The 12500-nt window shown below is 49.2% G+C and overlaps 2 protein-coding genes across 14 annotated transcripts in view; one reads left to right on the forward strand and one right to left on the reverse strand.

Moving 5' to 3' along the window:
* LOC119597169 (synaptosomal-associated protein 25-like) overlaps nucleotides 1–12500 on the forward strand; it is a 99515-nt gene that overhangs the window by 47811 nt on the left and 39204 nt on the right. For 9 of the 13 annotated variants that reach the window (XM_037946703.1, XM_037946707.1, XM_037946704.1 and 6 more), the window contains exon 2: nucleotides 9158–9235. The exons of the other annotated variants lie outside the window; for them this stretch is intronic. The gene's annotated coding sequence lies outside the window, so the exon portion shown is untranslated. The remainder of the gene's footprint in view (nucleotides 1–9157; nucleotides 9236–12500) is intronic. 13 annotated transcript variants of the gene reach the window in all.
* LOC119596680 overlaps nucleotides 1–12500 on the reverse strand; it is a 54913-nt gene that overhangs the window by 28869 nt on the left and 13544 nt on the right. The window lies entirely within an intron of this gene.

A 12500-nucleotide genomic window follows, 5' to 3' on the forward strand; every position in this document is an offset into this window, starting at 1 on the left:
AGGAGAGAAGGATGGGAGAAATGGGGGAGGAGGGAGGGGTCGGAGAAATGAGGTGATGGGAAGAGGATGCGGAGAGGTGTCGGAAAATGAAGGAGGGGGAGGGGGAGATGGAGAGGAGGGATAGAGACGATGGTGGAGGAGGGATAGAGACGATGGTGGAGGAGGACGAAGGAGAGAAGGGGGAAAAGGGAGACGAGGGAGGGGAAGGGAGGACAGGGAGAGGGAGAAGGAAGGGGACACGAGGAAGCAGGATGAAGAGGACGGAAGAGAGTGAGAGTGAGAGGGAAGGGAAGCGGAGCCCGGATGCCACTTTGTCTCTGTGTCACCAGTGAAGCGCCTCCGATGCATGAGTTGTTTATTTGATGTGAAGGAAGGAAGGAAGGAGGACTCCGACAGACAGACAGACACACTGACAGACGGGAACAGACAGACACTCAGACAGATAGACCCGGCCCTCCAAAGAAAAAAAATGGGTTTGTAAATAGTAGCTGCAGAGAGAGAGAGAGAGAGAGAGAGAGAGAGAGAGAGAGAGAGAGAGAGAGAGAGAGAGAGAGAGAGAGAGAGAGAGAATAAACAGGCAAAAATAAAATGAAGCCATGAATCAAAGGAAGATAAAATTAGCCACAACAGCACCAGAAAAAGGGGGTGGGGAGCGAATGGAGAAGGAGGGGAGGGATAGAGAACGAAGAAAGGATTTTTTTTAAGTGATATAATTACCGAGCAAGTGGATATTCAAGTCTGAAAAAACTAAGACAACACTCGGGGTCGACCTCAAGATGTAGTGAGTTCACGAGAGCTTTGAAGTGCTGAGGGTCAGAGGGAGAGACTGGCGGGGGGAGAGACTGGCGGGGGGAGAGACTGGCGGAGGGAGAGACTGGCGGAGGGAGAGACTGGCGGGGGGAGAGACTGGCGGAGGGAGAGACTGGCGGGGGGAGAGACTGGCGGGGGGAGAGACTGGCGGAGGGAGAGACTGGCGGGGGGAGAGACTGGCGGAGGGAGAGACTGGCGGAGGGAGAGACTGGCGGGGGAGAGACTGGCGGAGGGAGAGACTGGCGGAGGGAGAGACTGGCGGGGGGAGAGACTGGCGGAGGGAGAGACTGGCGGGGGGAGAGACTGGCGGGGGAGAGACTGGCGGAGGGAGAGACTGGCGGAGGGAGAGACTGGCGGGGGGAGAGACTGGCGGAGGGAGAGACTGGCGGGGGGAGAGACTGGCGGGGGGAGAGACTGGCGGAGGGAGAGACTGGCGGGGGGAGAGACTGGCGGAGGGAGAGACTGGCGGGGGGAGAGACTGGCGGGGGGAGAGACTGGCGGGGGGAGAGACTGGCGGGGGGAGAGACTGGCGGAGGGAGGGAGGGAGAAAAGGGGAGGGTTAGAGAGACACTGGCAGCCGAAAAGAGGGATAGAAAGGGAAAGGAAGAGGAAAGGAAAGGGATGGAGAGAGCGAAAAATGAGGAGGTGAACGAGAGGTATGAATGGAAGGAATGAAGAAAAGTGTTAGACAATAAAAAGTAGGAAGGATAACCGAATAGAAAGGGGTGTGTGAAAAAGAGAGAGAAGTGAAGGAGGAAAACCGAGGAAGGAAAATCGAGATAATGATGAATAACTGAACAGACAGACACACGGAAAAGTACACAAGAACGACCAAGTACAATGAAGCAAGGGCGGGACCGACAGACGACGTGGACTAACTGGCAGATACAGACAGACAGACACACTGACTAATTGGCAGCTAGACACGCCGATTAACCGACTGATTGACAGACAGAGAGACACAGACAGACAGACTCTGACTAACTGGCAAATAGACACGCAAAGACATGCCGACTGGCGGACTCTAAAAAGGTAACCGAGATTAAGAGACATAATCCGGAATCAAACCGACAAAGAACGAGATGAGTCCCTTAGCAGCGCCCCCACGGAGAGGGAGAGGAAGGGGGGGAGGGGGAGGGGCAATAGGAGGAGGAGGAGGACATGAGGGGTAGGAGGGGGGAGGGAAAGGAGGGGTAGGGGGTAGGGGGTAGGGGGAGGTGAGGCAAGTGTTAGCCGCCAGAGGATGCAGGACGTTCACACCAAACAAGTATTGATTAAGAGAAAGGACGCCTGGGTTTAAGACGACGGAGAGGAACCCCCCTCCCCTCTCCTCCCCCTCCCTTCCTCTCCCCCTTCCTCCCCTCCCCTCTCCTCTCCTCTCCTTCCTTTCCTTCCTTCCTCCCCCCCCCCCCTCCTCCCATCTCAACCACCCAGATCCTGAAATAGCTTGGACATGAAATAGGGCCTTCCTTTTTTTCTGTCTCTAATTATTCGTCTGCTTTTATTTGATCTATTTCGCGTATATTTTTGTATACATTGTTTTTTTTCTTGCTATTTTACGTTTGAAATCATTCCTTTCATACTTGCTTTTGTCATTCATACATGCCGACTCTGAACATCAAAAGGGAAGATCAGGTATAGGGAATGTGGGAATGGGAATGGAAATGGGGTGGGAGTGGGAATGGAAATGGGATGGGAATGTAAATGGGGTGGGAGTGGGAATGGGAATGGAAATGGGGTGGGAGTGTGGGCGTAGGTGTGAGCGGGAACGGGAGCATTAGCGTAAGAATAGGTGAGCGTATGTGGTGTAAAAGTGAGCTGTAGAGTGAGCGTGTGAGCGAGTGAACGTGTCTGTGTCTGTGACTGTGAGTCTGTGTCTGTGACTGTGAGTCTGTGACTGTGAGTCTGTGACTGTGAGTCTGTGACTGTGACTGTGAGTCTGTGACTGTGACTGTGAGTCTGTGTCTGTGACTGTGAGTCTGTGTCTGTGACTGTGAGTCTGTGTCTGTGACTGTGAGTCTGTGTCTGTGACTGTGAGTCTGTGTCTGTGACTGTGAGTCTGTGACTGTGAGTCTGTGTCTGTGACTGTGAGTCTGTGTCTGTGACTGTGAGTCTGTGTCTGTGACTGTGAGTCTGTGTCTGTGACTGTGAGTCTGTGTCTGTGACTGTGAGTCTGTGTCTGTGACTGTGAGTCTGTGTCTGTGACTGTGAGTCTGTGTCTGTGACTGTGAGTCTGTGTCTGTGACTGTGAGTCTGTGTCTGTGACTGTGAGTCTGTGTCTGTGACTGTGAGTCTGTGTCTGTGACTGTGAGTCTGTGTCTGTGACTGTGAGTCTGTGTCTTGACTGTGAGTCTGTGTCTGTGACTGTGAGTCTGTGTCTGTGACTGTGAGTCTGTGTCTGTGACTGTGAGTCTGTGTCTGTGACTGTCCCAAATCACTTACTCTCGCTTCACTTTCCTCGGCCATCTTGCTTTGTGGGTGAAATTCCACCGGTGGTCGATGATCAGAGCATGATGCGATTCGTGATGTGGGATTGCGTCTGGCGGGGAGTGGAGGGGGGGGGGCTCGGCCGGTAGAGGGACGCCGAGATGCCTTGTCTTGCTTCTTTTGTGGGCATTTCTTTCTTTCCCTTGCTCTTTGTCTTTGTGTGTCTCTTGTCTGTCTCCGCCTCACTCTCTCTCCTGTCTGTCTGTTTCTCTCTCTTGTCTCTCTCTCTCTCTCTTGTCTGTCTGTCTGTCTCTCTCTCTCGTCTGTGTCTGTCTGTCTGCCTCTCTCGTCTGTGTCTGTCTGTCTGTCTCTCTCTTGTCTGTGTCTGTCTGTCTGTCTCTCTCTTGTCTGTCTGTCTGTCTGTCTGTCTCTCTCTCTCTCTCTCTTGTTTGTCTCTCTCTCTCTCGTGTTTGTCCCTCTCTCTCTCTTGTTTGTCTCTCTCTCTCTCTCTTGTTTGTCTCTCCCTCTCTCTCTCTTGTTTGTCTCTCTCCTCTCTCTCTCTTGTTTGTCTCTCTCTCTCTCTCTCTCTCTCTTGTTTGTCTCTCTCTTCTCTCTTCTCTCTCTCTCTCTCTCTCTCTCTCTCTCTCTCTCTCTCTCTCTCTCTCCTCTCTCTCTCTCTCTCTCTCTCTCTCTCTCTCTCTCTCTCTCTCTCCTGTCTCTTCTCCTGTCTCTCTCTCTCTCTCTCTCTCTCTCTCTCTCTCTCTCTCTCCCTTTCCATCTCCTCCTCCTCCCTCTCCCTCATTGGCGCTGTAGAAAACGCAAAAAGCTAAACAAGTCTCGTGTATTCCAAGAGAATTGGGTGATTGGATAGAGAATAGAAGCACCGGAGCAGATGGTCATATTAGTCTATGATGGAGTTGACGGTTGACTTGGCGAGAATAGGACCCCCCCCCTTACTCCATCTCGCCCCCCCCCCCCCCCACTACCACCACTACCTCCATCGTCAATGATTCTCTCGAGCTGGTGCTTGTGCTGTAATAACTTGATCGGGATGACGTTTATAAGATGTCTTTCCTCTCTTCTCTAGCCTTTGTCTGTTTTTTCTTCTTTTCTCTTTTCCTCTGTCTGCTCTTTTTTCCTATGTCTTCTTTCTGTTCTTTCTAATCTGTGAATCCTCTCGTGATTCGTCTGCTTCATACATTCGTTCATCCTCTAGCTCGTCTTCCTGTTTCTCCTCCATCCCTCCCTCTTTTCTTTTTCTTTTCCTCTTCACTTTTTATTCCTCACCCCATCTTCATCCTCTTTACCTCCTCCTCCTCCTCCTCCTCTTCCTCCTTACCATCTCTTCCTCCTCCTCCTCCTCCTTACCATCTCCTCCTCCTCCTTACCATCTCCTCCTCCTCCTCCTCCTCCTCCTATTCTTACTTATTCTCCCCCTTCTCCCTCCCTCTCTCCCTCTCCCTCCTTCCTCGCACCCCCTCCTCCTTACCTCCACCCACCCACACTCCTTGATAAATATGTTCCCGCCGTTATCGGAAATCTATTTCTGAAAGGACCCCCGCGGGAGCATCTCAAAAAGGTGTAGAGAGTGGGAGAGGGAAGGGGAGAGGGAAGGGGAGAGGGGAGAGGGAAGATGAAGAGTGGAGATGGGGGAGAGAGGAGGTGAGGAAGAGGGATGGGAAGGAGAGGCGAGAGAGAGAGAGAGCTAGAGAGCGACAGAGCGACAGGACTAGAGAGCAAGAGCGAAAGCGAGAGAGCTAGAGAGCGAGAACTAGGGGGAAAATGGAATCAAAGAGAGGTGAAAGAAAGAAAGGAAGAGGGAAGAGAAAGAACATAGAGAAAGAGACGGCGGGGAGGAGGAGGGGGGGGAAGGGTGCCCATGTCCCCCATCATGGCGGGAAGCTGTGCCCGACCCGCCATTGTGAACAGATTTCGGATTCGGAAGAAAGAGTTGCCAAGGGCTCTATTATCTTTATTATTCCGTGGATAATGTCGCATATATATATTTTTCGCAATTTGTTAATTTGGGAGATACTTTTATGCGGCTTTTTCCATTTTTTTTCCTCATGGTCGGTGTAGCAGGGTATCGTATATGTATATATTCTTTGCTTAATGATTAAGTTTCTGCATTTTGATTTCAATTTAATGATCAAATGAGTTTATCATCATCTTTTGCTAACTTATTATTACTTTCTATTACTATTATTACTACTGTTATTATTTCGTTTTATTACTATTGTATTATCATTATTGTTATATTCCCATTATTATTTTATCATTATTATCGGTATCAGTATTGTCATCATCATCATCATCATCATTATCATTATTATTATCAGCATTGTCGTCATGACCATTATTATTATTATCAGTATTGACATCATTATTATTATCATTATTATTATCAGTACTATTATTTCTCCTACCACTATTACTATTTTTTATTCGTGCTTTACATATTTTCTCCATGACCGGCCGCCGTTGCGCTTCCCGCATTCGCTTTGTTCCGTTCCGCGGAGCGAGAGGGGGGGCGGTTCGGCGGAGCGAGCGGAGCGCAGTCTGGCGAGCGGGCGGAGGCGGGGGCGGAGGCGGAGGCGGAGGCGGGGGCGGGGGCGGAGGCGGAGGCGAATCTGCCACGATCGCTTTCCGAGTCTTGTTTGAGTCTTTTTCCTAGTTTGTTGGTTGTCTCTAAGCAAGTACTTAGCTCCTTCCTCCTCCCTCAGTGCTGCCCCTCCTTCCTTCCTCTTCTCTCCTTTCGCACTCCTCCCCCTCCTTCTCCTCCTCCTTCCTCGCTCCGTCTTCTTCCTCCTTCCTCATCCTTTCGCTTCCTTTCTCCTCTTCTAACCTCCCTTCCTCCATCATTCCTCCGTCTCTCCTCCCTCCTTCGTCTTACCTTCTTCTGTCAACTTTTAACCTTCCCCACCTCCTCACCTCCCTACCTCCCCACCTCCTCACCTCCCTACCTCCCCACCTCCTCACCTCCCTACCTCCCCACCTCCCTCTCTTCCTCCCTTCGTACCTTCTTACCTCCTTCGCACCTCCCCTTTTTACCCATTCTCTCTTTTTCCCCCCTTCCCCCCCCCCATTCCTCCCTCCTTCCTTCACACCTTCCTTTTTTCTCCCCCTCTTAGCCCCATTAGCGGCCGCGTGACAGCCTCCCCTCATACAGCCTCGACGACAGAGGACCCTCCCCTTTTTCCCCTCTCCGTATTACCAATTTCCCCTCTTCCTTGTAAGACCCGGAAGTCCCTCGCTGGAACACTCGTCGGCAGTAGACGAGTCGGTGGTGGGCTGGAGGGAGGGAAATTTTTTGAAATTGAAATTGAAATCTTTATTTTGTCTATTAAAGATTTTACATTAGTAGTCACAATTATACATATAGACAAGGCTCTTTAATGATTCTGCATCATTTTATAAGAGCCTTTTGAAACATTAATAAGGTTGTAGAATATTATGTTTACAAAACATTATTTAATTGTGATAAAGTCTCAAGACTGAGTTGTCAAACACATTCTGTCCTTTAGTAATATGTAACCTTTTAACAAAAGCTAAACAATAGCGCTGTATTTGTCAACAAAGGGAGGGCGGGGTCGTAGATGGTTCGAGTTTTTTTCTGGTTTGTGCTGTTCTTCTTTTTGTGAGTCGTTCATTTTTTTTGTTCTTCTTTTTTCGAGTTGTTCATTTTTTGTTCTTTTTTCGAGATGATCATTTTTTTTGTTCTTTCTCGTTTTCTTTTTGGTGTTCTTTGTCGTGTTCTCCTTTTTGGTGTTCTTCGTCGTGTTGCTCTTTGTGTTCTTGTTCTACCCATTCGTGTTCTCCTTTGTGTTCTCCATTTCATCCTCTTTTTCCGTTTTCTTCATCCCCGTGTTCTTGTGTGTTTTCTGTATCCTCTTCATATGAACGGGAGGGAAGGAGAGAGGAATGGAGACGATGAAAGGAGAGAAATAAAAAGGAAAGAGAACACTTATCTGATGCAACTCATAGAACACACCTGTTGACCTGTGACCTTGTGACCAGTGACCCGTAAGCCCACCGGGTATTCTAACCTCCCCCCCTCACCAACCCCTCCCCCCCTTCGTTCACCCTTGGCTGAATAATACAGAACAACCGCCTAAGCCTCGTAAGGTCAGAGGGCAAAGGGGGAGGGGGGGAAGGAAGGTCAAAGGTCAAAGGTCGAAGCTAGGATAAGGTGTTAGGATGGAGGTGACGCGGGCGGCATGGCGGGTGGACGTCTATTGTCTGCGTGGGGGGGGGGGCTGTTTCCCTCCGTTGTCGTAGTCTCCTAATCCTCATTTTTGTTCTTTGTTTACCTCTTTGGGGGGAGAGAGAGAGAGAACGAGAGCGAGAGAGAGGTAGAGAGCGAGAGAGAGGTAGAGAGAGTGAGAGGTAGAGAGAGAGTGAGAGGTAGAGAGAGAGTGAGAGGTAGAGAGAGAGTGAGAGGTAGAGAGAGAGTGAGAGGTAGAGAGAGAGTGAGAGGTAGAGAGAGAGTGAGAGGTAGAGAGAGAGTGAGAGGTAGAGAGAGCGAAGCAAAACAGCAAAGAGAGAGAAGAAAAAAAATGCGTAACGGAAAACGAGAAACAGTAGCATGACTGACAGCGGTGCGGGCAACAGCGTACGCGACAGTGGCATCAGACGCCAACACAGGAGCGGGACAAGTTTTTTCCTCCGCACGAGACAAATAAGCCGCGAGGAAAGGAGGAGGAGGAGAAGGAGGAAGAGGGAGAGGGGAGGAGGAGGAGGAAGAGGAGGAGGGGGAAGAGGGAGAGGGGAGGAGGAGGAAGAGGAGGAGGAAGAGGAGGAGGAGGAGGAGGGGGAAGAGGAAGAGGGGGGTAAAGGGAAGGGGAGAAGGAAGGGGTAAAGGGGTAAAGGAAGAAATAGGGAACGTAAGGCGAACGGGAGAAGGAAGGAAGAAAGAAAGAAGGATGTAGGTGTGGAAGTCGCCCTAATTGGTGTTTATGATTCTTGTTGTTCCGAGAAACTTTAAATAGGGTTCCGCAGCGGGGATAGAAGGAGGGAGGGTGGAGGGGACTGAGGGAGGGAGGGAGGGAGAGGGTGAGAGAGAGGGAGAGGGAGAGGGTGAGAGAAGCATCACTCAACGTCCCCCCCCCCCCTGCCCACTTCCATCCCCTCCCTCTCTAGCGTATTTCTCTTGGGTTTCTGGGTTTTCTCTTGGCTTGCCCTAGATAACAAACCCAGGCGTTGGGGTCTCTTGTAATTTTTTTCTTCTTCGTATTGCCCTTCCATTTTCTTCAAGTAAATGGGTTTGAATCATCGAACGTAATTTTCAAAGTCAATGAAATCGTTAAGGATCAGCCACGGTTGCCTTACTTACTATTTATCGATTCATTTATATATGTTATTATATATGTATATATTTTTCTCAACGGTTAGTACTTTGGGATTGCTCGTCCATGCAAGGATCCTCCCGGTGCTACTGTAGAAGATGTCAAGATATATAAGAAAATGGTAGTTTTTGCATGTTATTTATGGATACTTCTGTTTAGTTTAGTTTAAGTTGATTTTCTCTTGTTCCTCTTCCTCCTTCTGTTCCTCCTCCTCCTCCTCTTGTCTCGTCTTCTTCCTCCTCTTGCTTTGCCTCCTCCTCCTTTCCTCCTCCTCTTTGTTTTGCCTCCTCCTCTTTGTTTTGCCTCCTCTTCATTCTCTTCTCTTCCCCCTCCTTGCTTTTCCGCCTCCTCATTCTCCTCCCCCTCCTCCTTGCTTTTCCGCTTCCTGCTCCTGCTCCTTTTTCTTTTCCTCCTCCATCCCTCCCTCTTTTCTTATTGCTTCTTTCTTTCTCACTTTTACATCTGTATGGGCATCTACTTTCTGCTCCATCCATCCTTTCACATATTATTTAGTACTTTAAGGAACCATCACCGATTCGATAATTTATTTACCTTTAATTTTTTTTCACTTTCAGTATTCATCCTCTCCTTCCCTTCTGACGCGGTAGTAGTCAGATCACTTCTCGCGCTTGCCGTCCACGGGAGCCTAAAAGGTAAATAAAGATCAGCTGATCGAGGCCCGTCCCCGTGCCCCCCTCCCCACCGCCCCCTCGTGGCGTCTGTGGAGGGGTGTTATGCGAGGATTACGAGGAGCCCGCTAGACTTAAGGATTTTAGGCTTTAAGGATTAGTATTAAGGAATTCGATATTATGATTTAAGGATTTAATCTTAAGGATTTGGATTGTTTGATTGTTTTTTTTTTTTACTTGGTAGATAGATGGAAGGAGTAACGTTTTTTTAAAGGTATTTTTCAAGGTCAGTTTGATTAAATTCACCGTTACCTGTTTTAAGTATTATAGTAATAAGGCAGTTATGATTGTCACGGTTATTGATCTGTCAGGTTGTGGTGCTGAACTTGGTCGTTTTCCTTCTCTCTTGAACGATTAGCAAGTTTAGAGGTCGTGACTGTGATGAAGGTCGGATGGTCGTTGATGACGTCATGGTTGTGTGGGAAGCTTTATTTCTAATGTGATTGTCTGGCAAGCAGGCAATCCCGCAAGCACGCGCATAAATGGACAGATATTTAAATTCTTCAATGCGCAGGCGCACGCGTACAGAGTTAGAGAGAGAGGGAACAAGGGAGGGAGGGAGGGAGGCAGGGAGGGAGGGGGAGAAAGGTAGAAAGAGAGGGAAAGTGGAGTTGGGCGTGAGGTGCGTGGGCGGCTCTTGAGTGGAAGGGCGAGCGGCGGGCGCACGAGTGGGGCGTGGTGGCTCCTTTAAAGTCCCGCTCGTGTGCCGGATTAAAGCAGTCCTCCAGACGGCGAGGCGTGGGTGGTGGGTCACCGTGTTGGGAGGTCACCGCCGCCCGTACCTACGCCCATGTCCTGCCGGTATGGGCGTGGGTAGATTTTCTTATCGACTGTTTCTGATTTCTTTATTGTTTTGTTTTGGGTGGTGGTGGAGGAAGGGAGGGAGCGAGGGAGAGAGAGAGGGAGGGAGGAAGAGAGGGAGGGATACACAAAGAAGTTGGGAGAGAGGTTAAGGGATAAACGGGATGGGGTGGGAGGGGAAGATACGGTTCAGAACAAAAATACGAGTAGGTTTTATGTGAAATTAGGTGATAAGAACAACCGTTACTTAAACCTCAAAGAGCGGAAGTGAGCAGACGGAGAATGGAGGAGAAATCAGGGGATGGAAAAGAAAGCAGACACGAAGAACGTAGGAAGGATGCAGAAAAGTAGGGATAGAAAAAACGGAGATAAAGAACACAGTAGGGAGAAGCGAAAGGAAGATATGGCAGAAACGAAAATAACAAACAGAAACAAAGCAGCCAGTGAGACTTCAAGGTTTTGTGTTGCTGTCGTTTGATTTCGAGTAATGAAGAGGAGAGAGGGAGAGGGACAGGGGGAGGGGAGGAAGGGAGAGGTGGAGGGAGGGGGAATGCTATGGGGAGAAGGGGAGAGGGAGAGGAAAAGAGACGAGGAGAGGAGGAAAGGGAGAGGGGGAGGTGGAGGTAGAGAGAGAGGGAAAGAGATGAGGAAAGGGGGAGAGGGAGAGGGATGAAGATCGGAAGAGGAGAGGATACGAATAGAGAGAGAGAGGTGGTTGAAAGGTGATCGATAACGGAGGGTTTTGGAGGAGAGGGGAAGGGAGAGGGGAGATAAAGGGAGAAACAATGGGACGGGGAAAGGGGAAGGGAGAGAGAAAAGAGGGAGTGAAGGAGAGGGAAAGAGATACATTATTGTCGAGGGGAGAGAGAATGAATGTAAAAAGACAAAATAGGAAGTGGAAAGGATAGAGTAGGAGGAGGAGGGAAGTGACACAGACAGAACAACAGAAAGAGGAGAAAATACCACGATTCTTTAGTCCCGTGAGAGGGGGGGGGTGCAAGTAGTGAAGGTTAGGATGCCAGTGACAGAAGGGTGCCACTGAGAGGCTTAGGTGCCTGCGGGGGGGGGGGGGATTTTTCTTCCGACGGCCAAAGTTCTTAGAATTCCCAGCAGGAGGGAGGAAAAGGGGGGAGAGAAGGAGAGGGAGAGAGGGAAAAGGAAGGAATGGAGAGGAAGAGAAAAGGGGAAGAGGCAGAAAGGGAGGGATGGAGAGGAAAGAGAGGGAAAGAAAGAGGGAAGGAATGAGAAGAAAGTGAGCGGGAAAGCGGCAGGAAGAATGAAGGAAGTGAGAAGGAGAGATGTAGAAAGGCAGGGAAGGAGGAGAAAAGGTAAGAGGTAAAGAGAGCAGGAGAAAGGGAAAAGAAAATATGTAGGGAGAGAGGAAAGAACAGGAGGTGAAGCAGCGATTTTGAAGATGAAAATACAGCTAGAAATAGAAGGATGAAATAAAGAAAAATAAAACCTCAAAAATAGGAATACATGACATGTAAGGAAAAAAGATATACATACTGCAGATTATATATATATATATATATATATATATATATATATATATATATATATATATATATATATATATATATATATATATATATATATATAAAGAACATATACATACAAAATACGGCACAAGGAGGAGACATTGCAAGAGAAAATTGCAATGGAAAGACTTCCTTCCTTCACGAAACAGTAAACCGCTTCCGTTGCACCAACACCTCGCTTGCCTCCCCCCCCCCTCTCTCTCTCTCTCCTCTCCTCTCCTCTCCTCTCCCTCTTCCTTTCCTTCTCCTCCCCACTCCCTTTCCTTCTCCTCCCCACTCCCTTCTTCCCCTTTTCCCCTCCCTCGCCTTTCTACTCCCTTCTTCCCCATAACCATCCCTCTCCCCTCTTTTCTTTTCCACCTCCTCCTCCGCCTTCACGTCCTCCTCCCTTCCCTGTCCCCTCTGTCCCTCCTCCTCCTTTCTCTAGCCCCTCTTTCCCTCCTCCTTTCCCTCGCTCTTCCCCTTCCTTCTTCCCCCTCTTAACCTCCTCCTTTCCTACCCCCCCCCCCTTTCCTACCCCCCCCCTTTCCTACCCCCCCCCCCCCCCCATCACGTGCATGCTTACAATGCTGACTCGAACGGACGGGAACGTGATGTGTTTAAAGGGTACGTTCTCTTGGCACATTTATCTATGTATTTATTTTTTATTATTTTTTTTTTCTTTAGGAGTATCTTTGTCGTGTCGTTCTATCCTAATGGTTTATTAATTGTTATGACCCTTAACATTTTTTTTTTTTTTTTTTTTTTGGGGGGGGGGAGCTTTCGTGACGTTGAATTAATTTTCGGTATCGACGGCGGTCAGGACCCCCCCCCCTCTCCCCTTTCTCCCCATCTCTCCTTCACACCCTCCCCCTCCCCCTCATCCCCCCTCTCCATCCCCCATTCTC

The sequence above is a fragment of the Penaeus monodon genome, chromosome 38, assembly GCF_015228065.2.
Source record: "Penaeus monodon isolate SGIC_2016 chromosome 38, NSTDA_Pmon_1, whole genome shotgun sequence".
Lineage (NCBI taxonomy): Eukaryota > Metazoa > Arthropoda > Malacostraca > Decapoda > Penaeidae > Penaeus > Penaeus monodon.